Source organism: Eschrichtius robustus, chromosome 19 (genome assembly GCF_028021215.1).
Source record: "Eschrichtius robustus isolate mEscRob2 chromosome 19, mEscRob2.pri, whole genome shotgun sequence".
NCBI lineage: Eukaryota > Metazoa > Chordata > Mammalia > Artiodactyla > Eschrichtiidae > Eschrichtius > Eschrichtius robustus.
Genome location: NC_090842.1, coordinates 10,138,575 through 10,152,397, shown reverse-complemented (window position 1 = coordinate 10,152,397; position 13,823 = coordinate 10,138,575). Strand labels below are relative to the sequence as shown.

Below are 13,823 nucleotides of genomic sequence, written 5' to 3'. Positions count from 1 at the left end.
TTCACTCCCAGGTCTTTGCAAGCTAAACAGTAAGGTGTTAGCTAAGGAACGTTGCAGCCAACCAAAACAGTCACCTCTAAGTTTATTGAGCCATCGCGTGGCGCGGCAGGCCACGTCCTTGTCACATGCACGCTGCCATTCTGCCGCTCTGTGGTTAGGGTATAATTTAGGGATGATGAGGGGAAAGTGGGCTCTCTTTAGCTGTTAGTTTCTTGGAGGAGAAGCTCTGTTCAGAATGAATAGTCTTGAAATGTGTAATAAAGTTACCTATCAAGACCACTTTTACAGAGAGATTTAAATGTGATAATAAGAATAAAAGAAAAGGAAGTGACATTGAGGGTGTCTTCTTTTATAACAGCTCTTGGTCTTGACTGTTAAGCACACTGTAAAATGACTTTTATACATTTATGGATTGAAATGGTTTTGCTGAAATTTTAAGTGTTAACATTGTTCAATCTTCCATTACTACCACCTCTCACACTGTTACAAAACGGCTCCATATTTGACATTTTGATCATACTAACCAGGGACATTTGACGCCGGAAGCACTCCTTCCATGTGACAGAAGGTTCTACTTATTTTGATTTCAGTACCTTGCTATAGGAAGCCAGTTGTTTATGTTTGCACGTCTGTAAACTGACTGTCACAGAAAGCATGTTGTGGAGAAGGAGAAAGCTGAAATGTTTTATTTGCCAGATTGGCGCAGGTGGAAGACGAAGGCTTTTTTTTTTTTTTTTCCAACCTCATTCCTTCCTTTGCAGATTTCATTTGCTTTTTCTTAACGCTACTGCTATTCAGACTACAGTCCATAGCCACACCTCATTTTTTTTCATAACAACTTCATTGAGATAAAATTCACACACCATGCAATTCACTCATTTAAAGTGCACAACCTAATGACCATTCACGGGGTTGTACACCCACCATCACAATCAATTTTAGGACATATTATTACACCAAAATAAAGCCTACAGCCCCCAGCCGTCACCTCCCAACACCCCCATCACCCCGCCAGCCTCAGGCAGCCGTGAATCTACTTTCTGTCTCCACCGCTTGGCCTCTGCTGGACATTGCATAAAAATGGGATCGAACAGCACGTGGTCCTTTGTGACTGGCTTCTTCCATTGAGCATCACGGTTTCCAGGTACAGTGCCTCCTTGTTCAGCTTCTTGCTTGTTATTTCTTTCTTATAAATGTAAGATTTTAGAGACAGAATACATGTGCCTACAGTCGCATTTAACCTGTTTGAGCACACTGGCTCTCCTGGATTCATCTTTGTCGTCACCGCCGCACCTGGCAGTGCCAGCCACGTCCTAGGTGCTCCGCAGTGCTCGCCAAGTACGCACATGCATGGCTGATAAAGCGAGTGCTGGTTCCTCGGCCCTTAAAACCGCCTTCAGCTCCCCTGTAGGCACATCCGAAAGAAAGGCCAGCCCATGATAGCATAGGATCACGTCCAGGATCCTGCTTTAGGAAGCACAGTGTGAACGCCTCCAGTATCTCAGACAATGGAAGGTGCCTCTTCATCTTCTTCTTCCTCTTGTCCTCCTCTTCTCCACTCTGTGTACTGAGAGCAGGGACCCCCTTACGCTGCTTTGGGCTCTCCGGTTACCCAGGCTGGCTGGCTCAGCATCTTCTGAAAGTATTACCTTTGCAGGGAATAGGACCTTCGAGTAGATGGATAAATTTGGGTTTGTCAGTATTTTTGCTTATTTCTTCCCCAGGTTTTGCAGAAGAAGAGGAAGGTGCCGCTTTGTTATAAATGAGTCCTTTATAAAGTTTAGGCCTGCTTTTCCAAGGCTGACTTGAATTGAAGATAACTTGAGGCCCAATGTTCATCTTGATGGACGTCGAGTGCTGACCATACCTTTTAGAAACAAGAACTTTTAAAACAAAAGAAAGAACGGCTCTCTTATTAATTTATCGTACAAATGGGAAGAGTTCAGGTTTGGACCTACGTGAGTTCTTCCCCTTTCCTACACCCTTCCCAGTGCTTCCCCTTGTATGAGGGTCATTTTCCACTTTGTCCGTGGAAGCCTTTTCAGTGTTCTAGTTGTTACCACATCCCGGCCGATCTTGGCTGTGAGACCGATGGTTCACTCATTGGGTAGAATTGGAGCATCGGCTTTCAGTTTCAAGACCTGTCCCCCATTATCACAGAGGATGGCAAGTTGGCTTAAGTTAGAGCTAGCTAATTGCTTTCTTGGTTGAAGACCTAAATGAGTTTTAAAGTGAAATGCATATCTCCCCGTGCTAAGTAGCCAACACACAATAGGCAATTGAGATAGCAAAGACTAATTTAGAAAAGGTTGTTCTGTTCTTTTTCTTTTTTTTTTTTTTTGTTCTCGCCTCTCTCTCTCCCTCCTTTCCTTCTTTCCTTCCTTCTCTTTCTTTTTCTTTCTCCTTTCCTCCCTTCCTCCTTTTGTCTTTCTCCTCCTTTCATTTAACCCTTATAAATACAACGGGGTTGTGTCTGTGGGCTTTTTGTTCGTAATTAAATAATTTATACATTTAACACAATCTAGAATTACTAGGGATCATCTTAGGCACTCAAAAGTATGAGAGCCCTTGAAAGCAATATCCAAGCATAGGTATTCCATAGCACGTCTTACAATCTAAATATTGCTTTTAGTGTAATCGAAGCAGCAAGGGTAGTCACAGCAGTTGATGGACTATTTTTCAAATTGATTTCAAAAATGTATTTAAGGGGATGATCTTCTAGTCTAGATTACCTATTGATTTTTAATATGAAAAGCTCATTATGTAAGCAGTAACTGCATATAAAAACCTAGCAAACCTTTGCATAAATCCTTTAATTGAATTTCCAGAGCCTGTGGTTCTACTTTTTTTTTTTAATTAAATCTATTTCTTTTTTTAAGTGTTACTGTGTAATTTGCATGCTGTGAAGAGGCCCTGTCCCAGATAAAGTGCCATTGATCCTTATTAAACCTCACCTCTGGGCTTGCTTAAAACTAACTGGAAAAATTAAAGTGTTCATGCCGCAATGCACTTACAGCTTGTGTGATAGGATTATGGAAAAAATAATAAAACTAATTCCCAGGAGAGAATTTATAATGTGAAATTTTATTTTTTTTCAATTTGATAATTAATAGTGAAATCATATCATATATATAAATCATATTGTAGCCTATAAACTGAAATGGCAATTAGGAAAGATAATATATACTTGATGTAAAACCATCATGTTACGTGCGGATACTCTTTTGGCACTTTAATTTTTTAATTGTTGAAGGGACAGATTATGAATTCAAGTCAAACACATTAAATGGTGGGTTTCCTTTGAAAAATCTGATTCTTTTACTATGCCCTGTATTAGTCGATTTTTAATTTTAATGTGAGGAAGTATAAAAGATACAGATATCTGTAAAGATACAGAAAGATATTCTGGTTATGGTCATGCTCAAATGTATGTATTAGAATTACCAGGGGAAAGAAAAATATAAAAGCTGCAATAGGTTTTTCTATTTTTTAATACCCAACATTTGTTATTTTAAAAGCAATAAAATCCCCTAAAGAAATATTCATAATCAATAAGAACACAAAATATGGAATATATTAACTGAGTTATAAAAATGTTCGCAGTACAGCACAAAATGAAAAACACAGCAAGTTATGTACGGTTTAAAACGTAATCAATTTTGAGGTTGTATACAAGGATATAAATGATAAACACAAGTAGTAGCGTTTTTAGTAAAGGCTGTCACAAAATACTGTATTTATGGCCCATTCCATTCTTTTTATAGCTCATTAATGTAGAAAACAAACACAGTGTATCCATCTTTTCAGACAGCTTAAAATTCCCTTAAATGATATTTTTAAATGGAAATACTGAGCTCATTTGATCTGTTTCTTCTGTAAGCATGTGCTAGTTTGATTAGGCGTGCACACCCAGGTTCCTTTCTGGATCCTGGAAAGAAAAAGAAGTGTTGATAATGTTGCGTTGCCCTCCATCCAGGAAACAGGGCCACATCTAACACCTTTACATGTGGTTCAGCAGTGTCCCCCAGACCCCACTCTCCCCCGCCCACAGGGCTCCATGCCTGCCCCCCCATATCCCACCTCACCCCAAGAAGAACATTCACACCTGGGGAAGCTGCATTAATTCTTCTGGGCCACAAGGGGGCTGTTGAGTTGCCGGTTCACTGCAGTAGCTGGCGGGAGAGAGTTTTAACACCGGTTCCAGTGGCGCTTAATTTCCTGTGGTACCTATGAATATGCGTACGGTGTGTGCTCAGCAATCTAGCAGTTCAAACTAGACAGCTGGTTCTGGTGGTTAGCCGTTCTTTTTTTCCTCTCTGCTTCCCTTGGACAAGCCCTTTCTGAGTAAGCTGAATCTGTAATGTAATTTCATTAACTTATTTCCAGTATTTCCTTTGGTTTTGATGTTTCCATCGTGGCCTCTTTCTTCCTTTCATTTTGTCGTTCTATAGACGTCACGAACTTGTCTGTTAGGATTGATGGAACATCGTTCCGTGGCTGTAGGGGTCACAATCTTGGATATCCAGCCTCCCTAAAACATAAGTAGGGTTTAGCAATGCTCTGTTTGTTTCCCGTATGGTAAGAGTGTTTGGAAAAGAAAGGAAAAAATACCTTGATAAGAGGGGTGGAGTTTTGGAATTGTTTCCTTTCTCTCAGTTTGGATTAGCAAGCAGTCCAGCACTGTAGAACTCCATCCATCCATCCATCCATCCATCAACCCACGCACCCATCCATCCAGTATGTGCTGCGTACCTACTGTATGTCAGGCAGTACTTCAGACATTATGGATGTGAATTTGAATTTGGATCAGCCATTGCCCTCAAGAATCTCACTGTCTAGAGGGGAAGTCAAAGACATTTGCAAATGACTTTAACAAGTGGAAACAGAGACCTAACTCAACCTTGGGTTAGAAACCTAACTCATCCTTGGGTTAACTCAACCGTGGGCTCTAATGTTCGTTATAATGTTGAAAAAAAGCTTTTTTTTACTTATGACTATAGTTTATCTGGACTTTATAATTTATAAAACTAGTACTATTGGTGGTAAATACCATGTTACTGAATACTGTGAAGAACATGTTTTTAGAATGAAGTCTCATTGTGGCATTATCGCATAAAAGGAGATACTTTATATAGTGAAAACGGAGATAAGATGCACCCCAGTCTCTAGAATAGTTTGGCATTAGTCTGGTGGCCCCCAAAGAATCGTGTGGCCATTGTCTTAGGGAGAGTTGACACAGAGGTCCATCTGTAAGAGTATGGGCAGTCCTTTACAAGGTGAGGACAGAGGCCAGGGCAACAAATAAAGCAGCGTAAGTACTTGGCCTGGGAGCTTCGGCAGGGGTCAGAGGCAGGATTTAGAGTTCCCTGAGCCAATACTCAAGACCCATACCAGGGGTAAAAGCCAAGCTGAGCTAGGAGAAGCCCAGCCAGCACAAATTAGAGGCCTCTAGTAATGCTGACCCAATGGTGCCCCCAATCACTGCCCCTTCCTGAGGACAGTACACCCAATGACAAAGAAAAGGAGCATCTAAGAGACCAGAGAACCTAGGGGCTAAAGGGGATGATTCTCTTGGCTTCAGAGCCCAGAAACAGGCTGGCTTGAGCTCATCTAAGCAGCCTTGTCCTCTCTGAGGCAAGTTGATGGATTACAGAATCGAGCTCCACCTTGGAGAGGACAGTTCATTTGCAGAGAACTAGTTAAGCTTCTGGAACGTCATTGTTGAGGATGGTAGCCACTGGGCACGTGTGGCTCTTTAAATTTAAATGAATTAAAATAAAAAAATTCAGTTGCTCAGTCACCCTAGTTTCACGTCAAGTGCTTGATGGCCACATGCGGTTAGTGGCTCCCCTGTTGGGTCGTGCTGATGTAGAACATTTCCGTCACAGCAGAGCGTGCCATTGGACAGCACTGCTCCAGAGCAGAAGTCTCCAAGTGTGGAGGATGCATGAATCTACACATATAATCCTTTCCAGTGTCCTGTGTGGTAGTACTGTTGTTGTCCAAATTGTCCAGATGAGCAAGGAGCTGGATTCCAGCACACACCATCCGGCTTCTGGGTCCGCACTCTTAACTGCTACGTGGTGTTCACTCTCAGTTAAGAAACATTGATCTTTCCCAGTGTTACACAGAGGCACTGACTGATGTGGGTACCCTCTCCAGACCTCACATGGTCACGAGCATTGTATGATATGCAAGCCTTTCTGGAGTGAGGCTGGGTATTTCTCCAAGCCGAGGGTCCGCTGTGCAGCCTCTGCTCCTTGTGGCCTTTCAGCCCCGGAAAATGCACCGTAGTCTTGCATGTGTGCCCAGTCGAATGGATTGAGATGTTAGATTATGTGGTTTGAAGCATCCCTCACGAAATGAACAAAAGGCTTAAAACGATTTCTGCCAGAGAGACCAGCATTTGAGCATAATACTTATAACACAAACACCAGTGAGCAGGAAGGAAATGGCAGCATTGGCACTTCAGTTACTCCTAATATGAGCCCTTCCTCCGTTCCAAGGGTAAACGCGGTGACAATTTGAGCAGATCTTAGAAGTCATTTAAAAAGCAGAAATCTAAGTTAGCAAAACGAGGTGAAATTGCATCATTCTAATCCTGTACCACACCTTGAGATAGTAGCTAATAGAGTGATCCAAGTTTATAATTTATAAATGAATAAGTAGATATGTATCAGGTATATGCCCTGCATTTTTCTAACCAACAAAGGTGCACAGTTAAAATAGTCTGGAGCCTCTAAGGTTTTAAAAAGACTCTGTGGCTGCTGCCTGTCTTGGTTTTCACTGTTCATTTGGGATCCTGCCCTGTTCATCGTCATTTGGCTGCTAGAAGAACGTCCTTTCAGCAGAGTTGAAAATCCTGAAATGAAAAGTATTTTGTAAGGGGAAAAAAAAAACCCGCCATTGATTGAAACAAAGAGTCATGGCACAGAGACTGAACTTTGATGGGGACTGTGTGGGGTGTGCCTTTGTTTATCATTAACCGTGGAAGAGCTGTCCTCACCTTCCACTCCTTAATGTAAAATTTTTTCAAATATAACCTGATATCAGCACATGGCTGCACTGAAACATTGCAGAGATTCAGAATGTTTCCCCAACATTCTGGACATACTCTCTAGAACTTTTTCTAAGCCTGCCAAGTCTTTTGCTTAGGGCAGGGGAAGTGTGTGTGTGTGTGTGTGTGTGTGTGTGTGTGTGTGTGTGTGTGTGTGTGTGTTGTGGAGATGACAGGAGAGTTGTGTTTGTGAACACTGTACCGGAATGACACATTTCTGCAAAGCTTTTCTATTCATCTTTCTGGGGCTGGCCTTTTAAAATAAAATGCATGATTTCTGTGCAGGAAGGGGACCCTTCCTTGCCCAAAGATTGCTTAACTTTCTGTGTATCCCTAGTTAATGCTGAGCTACCCAACATCTGGATTTCTGGTAGGTTTTGCTTTCATGTGCTTGTTGAGGGCTTTTTAAAAAAAAACTATTTCTAAACAATAACAACTTAGAACCTGCTTGTTATTGTCGGGCCTGCTTTGAGAAGTTGTGGATATGATACATGTGTTTGGATGGAATGGTAGATCCGACGGCTCCGTATCTTTTTAGGTCGTAATTTCATAATCCGCACTAGAGAAACAGAAGTTGAAAGGGATCACTTGTTTTTCTCAATGTCAAATAGCTCCACAATTTAAAAAAAAAATTAAGCAACATTAATTGAATGCTTACTGGGCCTTGTGCTAAGTGCTTTTCATGTGACTTCTAATCTCCCAACCACTATTATTATCCTCACTATTATTATCCACCACCTTTATAATGGTGAAGAAACTGAGGCTCAGAGAGGTTAAGTAATTGGTGGAGTGTCACACAGCCAGTCATTGGCAGAGCACTTAGTAGCACCATGACTGTTTCTCAGGACTGTGTTGTATGTGAGTCGATGGTACGTCGAAGGACATGTGTTTCATTTTTCTAGGAAGGGCACTGTCTTATTCATGTGTTCTTCATGCCTAGCAAGAGTGCCAGGCATACAGGAGACATATTATACAATCTATTAAAAGAAAGAAAGGCATGAAAAAGAAACAGTCATTCACAAATGTTTCTGGATGTGCACTGGAGGTGGGCACCCAGGTTTGAGAGGGCTGAGGCTTATGCGTACTGGGGGCCGGCTTTAGGAGAGAGTAAAACATTTGGTGCAAAATCTTGGAAGGAGCCCCTGGTCACGAGGGGCTGTGAAGGTTACTCTTCACGGTTGCACCAAGGACGAAATTTCACAGCACCAAGTTGGAGATGCCTCTCATCTATGTCAGTGATTGTGTTTGCCTCCTTCATTTTATTCTGGTTTTTTTTTTTTTTTTTCATGCACTCCAGTATGAAAGCTCCTTCTACCATTTTTGATTTGGCCTTGAAGTCATTTGAAAAACACTCTGTGTTTACGCGTGTCGCCTTCAGTGAGTGAGGCCAGCCCCCGGAAGTGTGCCTCTGCTTCCAGGCAAGTCCTCCATCTCCAAAAGCACTCTCTGACACGGGAGACTTTGAAAATGCTTTCCTTTCTGCCCGCATCTGGGTAGATTTTTTTTTTTTTTTCCAGTAGTTTCTTAATGGTCTTTAGCAAAGGAAGTAAGTGACACTGATCAGTGAAGGCGGACAGTAAGATTTATAATGTATTTGTGGGAGCTGATTGCCAACAGAACTGGCCTCTCCCAGCGGTGCTGTACGCAGACTCAGAAAATCAATAGGGATTAACCTCTGACCCCCTTCACATACTTATACTGTGGGCTGCATCGCTTACCAATATTTCATCTGCTTCACTTAGCTGCTGGTACTTACTCAATAACGTGTGGCCGATCTCGCAAGATCCTAATTAAATGTTTAAAATGCAGCATCACTTGAAGCTGTGATAAAATATCATACCTTTGGAAATCAGGGTCCTTTTGGTTTATTTATTAAACTCACATTAATTAGCCTTCATTAAAGAAAAAACTGGGAAAGGAGAGAGCTAAAACTTGAGGGTTTGCTTGGCTCACAACTCCACCCGCTCCCCCCTTGTGGTTAACAGTGGGGGGACCTCTGTGGCTCTAACAGGACAGGTGTCCCCTGGTGTCTTAGTTGGAACATGAGCCCCCTTTCAGGCAAATTGCTAATCTCACCTTTTTTTCTTTTCTGTTAAAGGGGCATTTATAGATACATAGATAATGTGGTACCTTGCAACGAAATGAACCCAATGAATCATTTCTTAGGAATCGAAATTAACTTTAATATACAGTCTATTTGCAAAAGTATGCAAAAGTGTGTAAACATATGTTTGTATGACCTGCCCTTAATTATTATTACTGCATAGGATGGGAAAAGAGCACAGTCTGCAGCAGTGCACTTTTTTTTTTTTTTTTTAACCTTTCCCTTTAAGCTTTGGCATATATTACAGGTCTCTACATTTGTCTTAAAAATGGAAATTGTTGTAGATTTCCTTCATCCACGTCCCTTTTGTTCACAGATTTTTTATTTTTTATTTTTGCAAGTATACCTATTCCCCAGAGTTTACTTACAGTTTCCTATTGATCTGGCAGCTGGTATTTGAATTGGTCGATGTGCTCTGTAAGTTGTTTAAGATACCCTACCTGAGCTATTAGTTTAAATAATGTATTCATAAATTGATTAATCATTACAGTAAGACTTATTAGCTGCATTTATATCTGCGTGTTATCCACAATTGACTTGTAGTCTAATAATCACGCATACTTAAGCAGAAATTGGGCTTTACATTAGAACTTAATAATTATTGAGGTGGAAAGCAGGAGTGTTTGCATGTAACAGTTGAGTGGATGCAGGGCTTTAAAGGTTGGGCTCACTGAGCAGATTGTTACTTTTACATTTCCTAGGTAAAATAGATAGTTCTTCCCCCTGCCCCTCCCCCTGCCGGAATGAAATATAGGAAGTGGACCAAATTCTGTCAGCCTCAAAGAAGTGATGGAGTTTTCCGAAGCCGTCCCGGCATCACGGTTCTGGAAGATGGATGTGGGTGGAGGGAGGAGAATTGGGAGGGATGATGCCTTTGCCTCCATTTCTCTAAAAGCTACCTCATGGGAGGCCTGGGGGTCTTTCCACTGGGTTTTCAGGGCGTACACACACTATGAAGCTCATGCACCTGGGAAGACACTCCCGCTCTGACCTCCAGTGAGGCTGACACACCCGGTGCAGATGTGCAAAGCAACTGCCTGGTGAGGCTGCCTGGGAGCCCAGCCTGCCCCACGAAACACCCTGGGGCCACCGTGGGAAGACCTTCCATGCGGACTCCCATGCGGAAAGGAAACAGCTGAGTTGCATACAGGGCTCTGAGGGCTACGTGCACTTTTTTTCATTAATAAACTCTTTTTAAGAGCAGTTTTAGGCTGACAGCAAAACTGAGCAGAAAGTACAGAGTTCCCTATCGCCTAGTCTCCACGCACACACCACCTCCCCCGGCTCCGCACTTACAATCAAACTGTGTTTCAGTTAAAACAGTCTTTCCAGTGGTGGATGTCAAGTGACGACTTTGCGTGGGTCCTGCCCAGCGCGGCGATTTTGGACTCCTCGGGAAGTGCCTGATTCAAGTTTCTTCCTGGGGGCGGGGAACCCTCAGGCTCTTTCCGCTTCATCCTCTGTGGGGTCCAAAGCCCCCTTTCCCCCGCCTGGAAAAGTGGAAAGTCATTTTTCTACAACATAAACCCCCCCAGACATTTGACAACCTGCTAAATTCATCTACCCTGTGTTCTGGGGTGACGGGGTGGTGGGGGGGAGCGTGTGTTTGTTCAGCTGCCTTGAAAGCGCGCTGCCCGTCGCGGGAAGGACATCTGCTCACAGGTGAGCAGTTGCACTGCTGATCTGGGGCTGCACCTTGGTTGGGATGCTGGGATGCTGGCTCCAGATAGAAGAGCAGGTTGCCGGGCCCTGTCCCCGAGGCTCCCTCTCCCTAGCGTGCAGCTCCATCCATTATTGAGAGGAAACCTTCTTTTCTCCGCTGTTCCTCCCCAAGCTTATTTTGCCAACCTTCTTCAGAATGTCAGCATGGATCATTTTTCCACAGAGGCCCAATGGGCCGGCCAAGAAGTCTCAGCAGATACATTATTTACAGTGTTTAATTTTCATCGTACAGATTTATTAAACTTCTTGGTTACATAGGAGTCCATGTAGCTGCCGCAAAGAGTTTGCTAAACTTGGAACAATAGATGTTTTGTTCGAAAACAAAATCCCTTTGTGCCTGCCACTGCAGTCCCATTGGTGCCTGCGTGTCTGTGTGTGTGTTGGGGAGGGTGGTGTGCTGCTGGATGGTTAACTACCAGCTCTTGGAGAGGGCAACAGATTCCGATTCTTAGTGTTTCCTGATTATTGCAGTATCCATGCTCACGCCATGGCCAGCAGGAAGTCAGGAAACATGGAGTTGGGATGGGATGTGCAGTCCCATACCATTCTATATATATTAAAAGTATATTTATCATTATCTGTTTATTGGGTTGGCTCAAAAGTTCGTTTGGTTAGTGAATACATTGTTCAATAAAGTTCTTCGTGAAAATGAAAAATGTCTTTTACTGTTACTTAAGACTGAACGAACTTTTGGGCCAATCCAGTGTATCCTAGATAAATACTGGGTATTTCTTCAAGTCGAATGTATGTAATATCTCCACTGTACGCAGTGGAAATACAGACACATAAATGACCTCGAGAGCATGGATAATATGCTAAAATTATTAGCATACTAAAAATTGTGTGAAAATTTTAGTAAATTTAGTATAAAATTTTCAGCTAAAAATGGGATGTACAAGCCCATACCATTTTATATATATTACAACTACATATATATTTATATCATATATGTATATATAATACTTCCACTATACAGACACATTATATAAAGAGACATGCAAATGACCTCAAGAGCATAGATAATATGCTAAAATTTTTAGCGTACTAAAGATTATAGTAAAATTTTAGTAAAAATTTTAGTATTATAAACACACTAAAATTATTCAGAAGTATTAGATTTTGAGTCTCTCTTACCTTTATTGTTTTTTTTTTTTCCTATAGCTTATTTAATCATGAGCTGATATAATTTAACGTTGAACAGTGGGTGTGTCCAGCAGCCAGCTCATACAATTCTCGGAAATTGAGCTCCCTTGAGTTGGTCAGACCAGGGTGCCGCCACACCACTGTGTGTGTTTGATTGACTGCCAGTTTCACATTGCATCCTGTGTTCAGATGAAGATCATAGTCTATTCCTAATTCAGTCTTATTCCTAACAGGGCATCCCTGCGCAATTTTCTGCTGGGGCGTGATGACCCTTTTGGCTGGCTGGGGCGTGATGACCCCTTTGGCTGTCGAGTATCCTCGACAGCAAGCAGACACAGGTACCCTGGCTGGTACATCCCAGACAATTCCGTTGTGCTGATATTAAGGATAACAGTGTTTTGCCAGAAGCTATAACGAGATGATTCTGTAACAACAGCATGGTGACACCACACTCTGTTTTGCAATTTTCTTTAATATTTATGCTGGATAAATAATTTATCTCTTTTTTTCAGTTTTTTTGTTTTGTTTTGTTTTCATCTCCAGCATGTTGATATAGACAGGTGCTAGGTTTTCCTGAATGACTGAAGCAAGGATTTGGTTACTTCCTCCACCACTGAAAAAAAAGAAGATGCATCAGCAGAGTTGAGCTTCTGGGAATTGTTTCCACAGCCCCGCATCCCATCTACTAATACGGACTAATGAGATCTGTTAGGATCTGTTAGGATCTGCCCCCACTTTTGAAGTGAGTCACTCACTGAAGTGACACTTTTGCGTGTCATTATATCATCAGGACCGTCATACGCCGAGGGTTTTGAACACTCAAAAGTCATGGCCCCCTGGTTGTCTGTTTGGGACTTACTGTAGGCATTCCTTCTAGTCCGGGGTTTCTTAACCCAGGAACTGTTGGCATTTGGTGCTGGATCATTCTTTGTTGTGAGGCTCTGTCCTGTGTGTTGGACATAGGATGTTTAGCAGCATTCCTGGCCTAGATCCATTGGATGGAGTAGCAACCCCTGTACCCAAGAGGGGATAATAAAAAAAAAAATGTAGCCAAATATTGTTAGATGCCCTTGGAGGGGCAAAATTGCCCGGGGTTGAGAACCAGCATTCTAGAGCCACAGTTCTTAACCACTTAAAAGTACAGGAAAGGAAAAATAGAGATCCTCTCGTTGTGTTTAACCCTCTCTTTACCTGGCTTCTAGGGACATCCAGTCCCCCAGAACACTGGAATTGGGAGGAAGGCATCCATATGTCACCAGATCAATTTCTGCCCAGGGGACCTAGCCAGGAGGCAGTGGAGCAGTATTTCTACCCAAGGACCACTCTCCCACATCTGCTGGGCTCCTGAGGAAGGAACGCATCAGAAATGGGATCTCTAGAGTGGCTGGGGCTGGGCCTTTTCTTCTTTCTCTGACTGTTGCTTGCTGTGGTCACAGGCTCGCTTCTTACCTGTAGGGCGGGTGGGTATCTCACTGGGGCCTGGGCAGCGTGCCTTGTGGACGACTTGAAAGGTTCCCGCCACCCTTGGCTGGGGATGGAGGGGATGTGAGAGATGGTTCTTTATTCAGAGGAAGTTCTTTATCCCGATGGCCCTTAAGGTGACATAGTCTGAGCAGTTAGCGCAGGATGAATTTCAGGATTGCTCTGTGGACGTTCCACGATCCCTCCCATCAATGAAGCAGGTTTGGCCCAGCTCACCTCTAGAGGCCCTTTGTATCCAGTCTAGGTGAAGGGCACCCCCTGGAATGTGTATCATGTTTATCCTGCACAGTGCTACACCTGAGCCCTTTTTTTTTT

General features: G+C 42.7%; 1 protein-coding gene across 1 annotated transcript in view; it reads left to right on the top strand.

The window, feature by feature from the left end:
* Positions 1–13,823, top strand: part of WWOX (WW domain containing oxidoreductase) — a 973,507-nt gene that overhangs the window by 317,404 nt on the left and 642,280 nt on the right. The window lies entirely within an intron of this gene.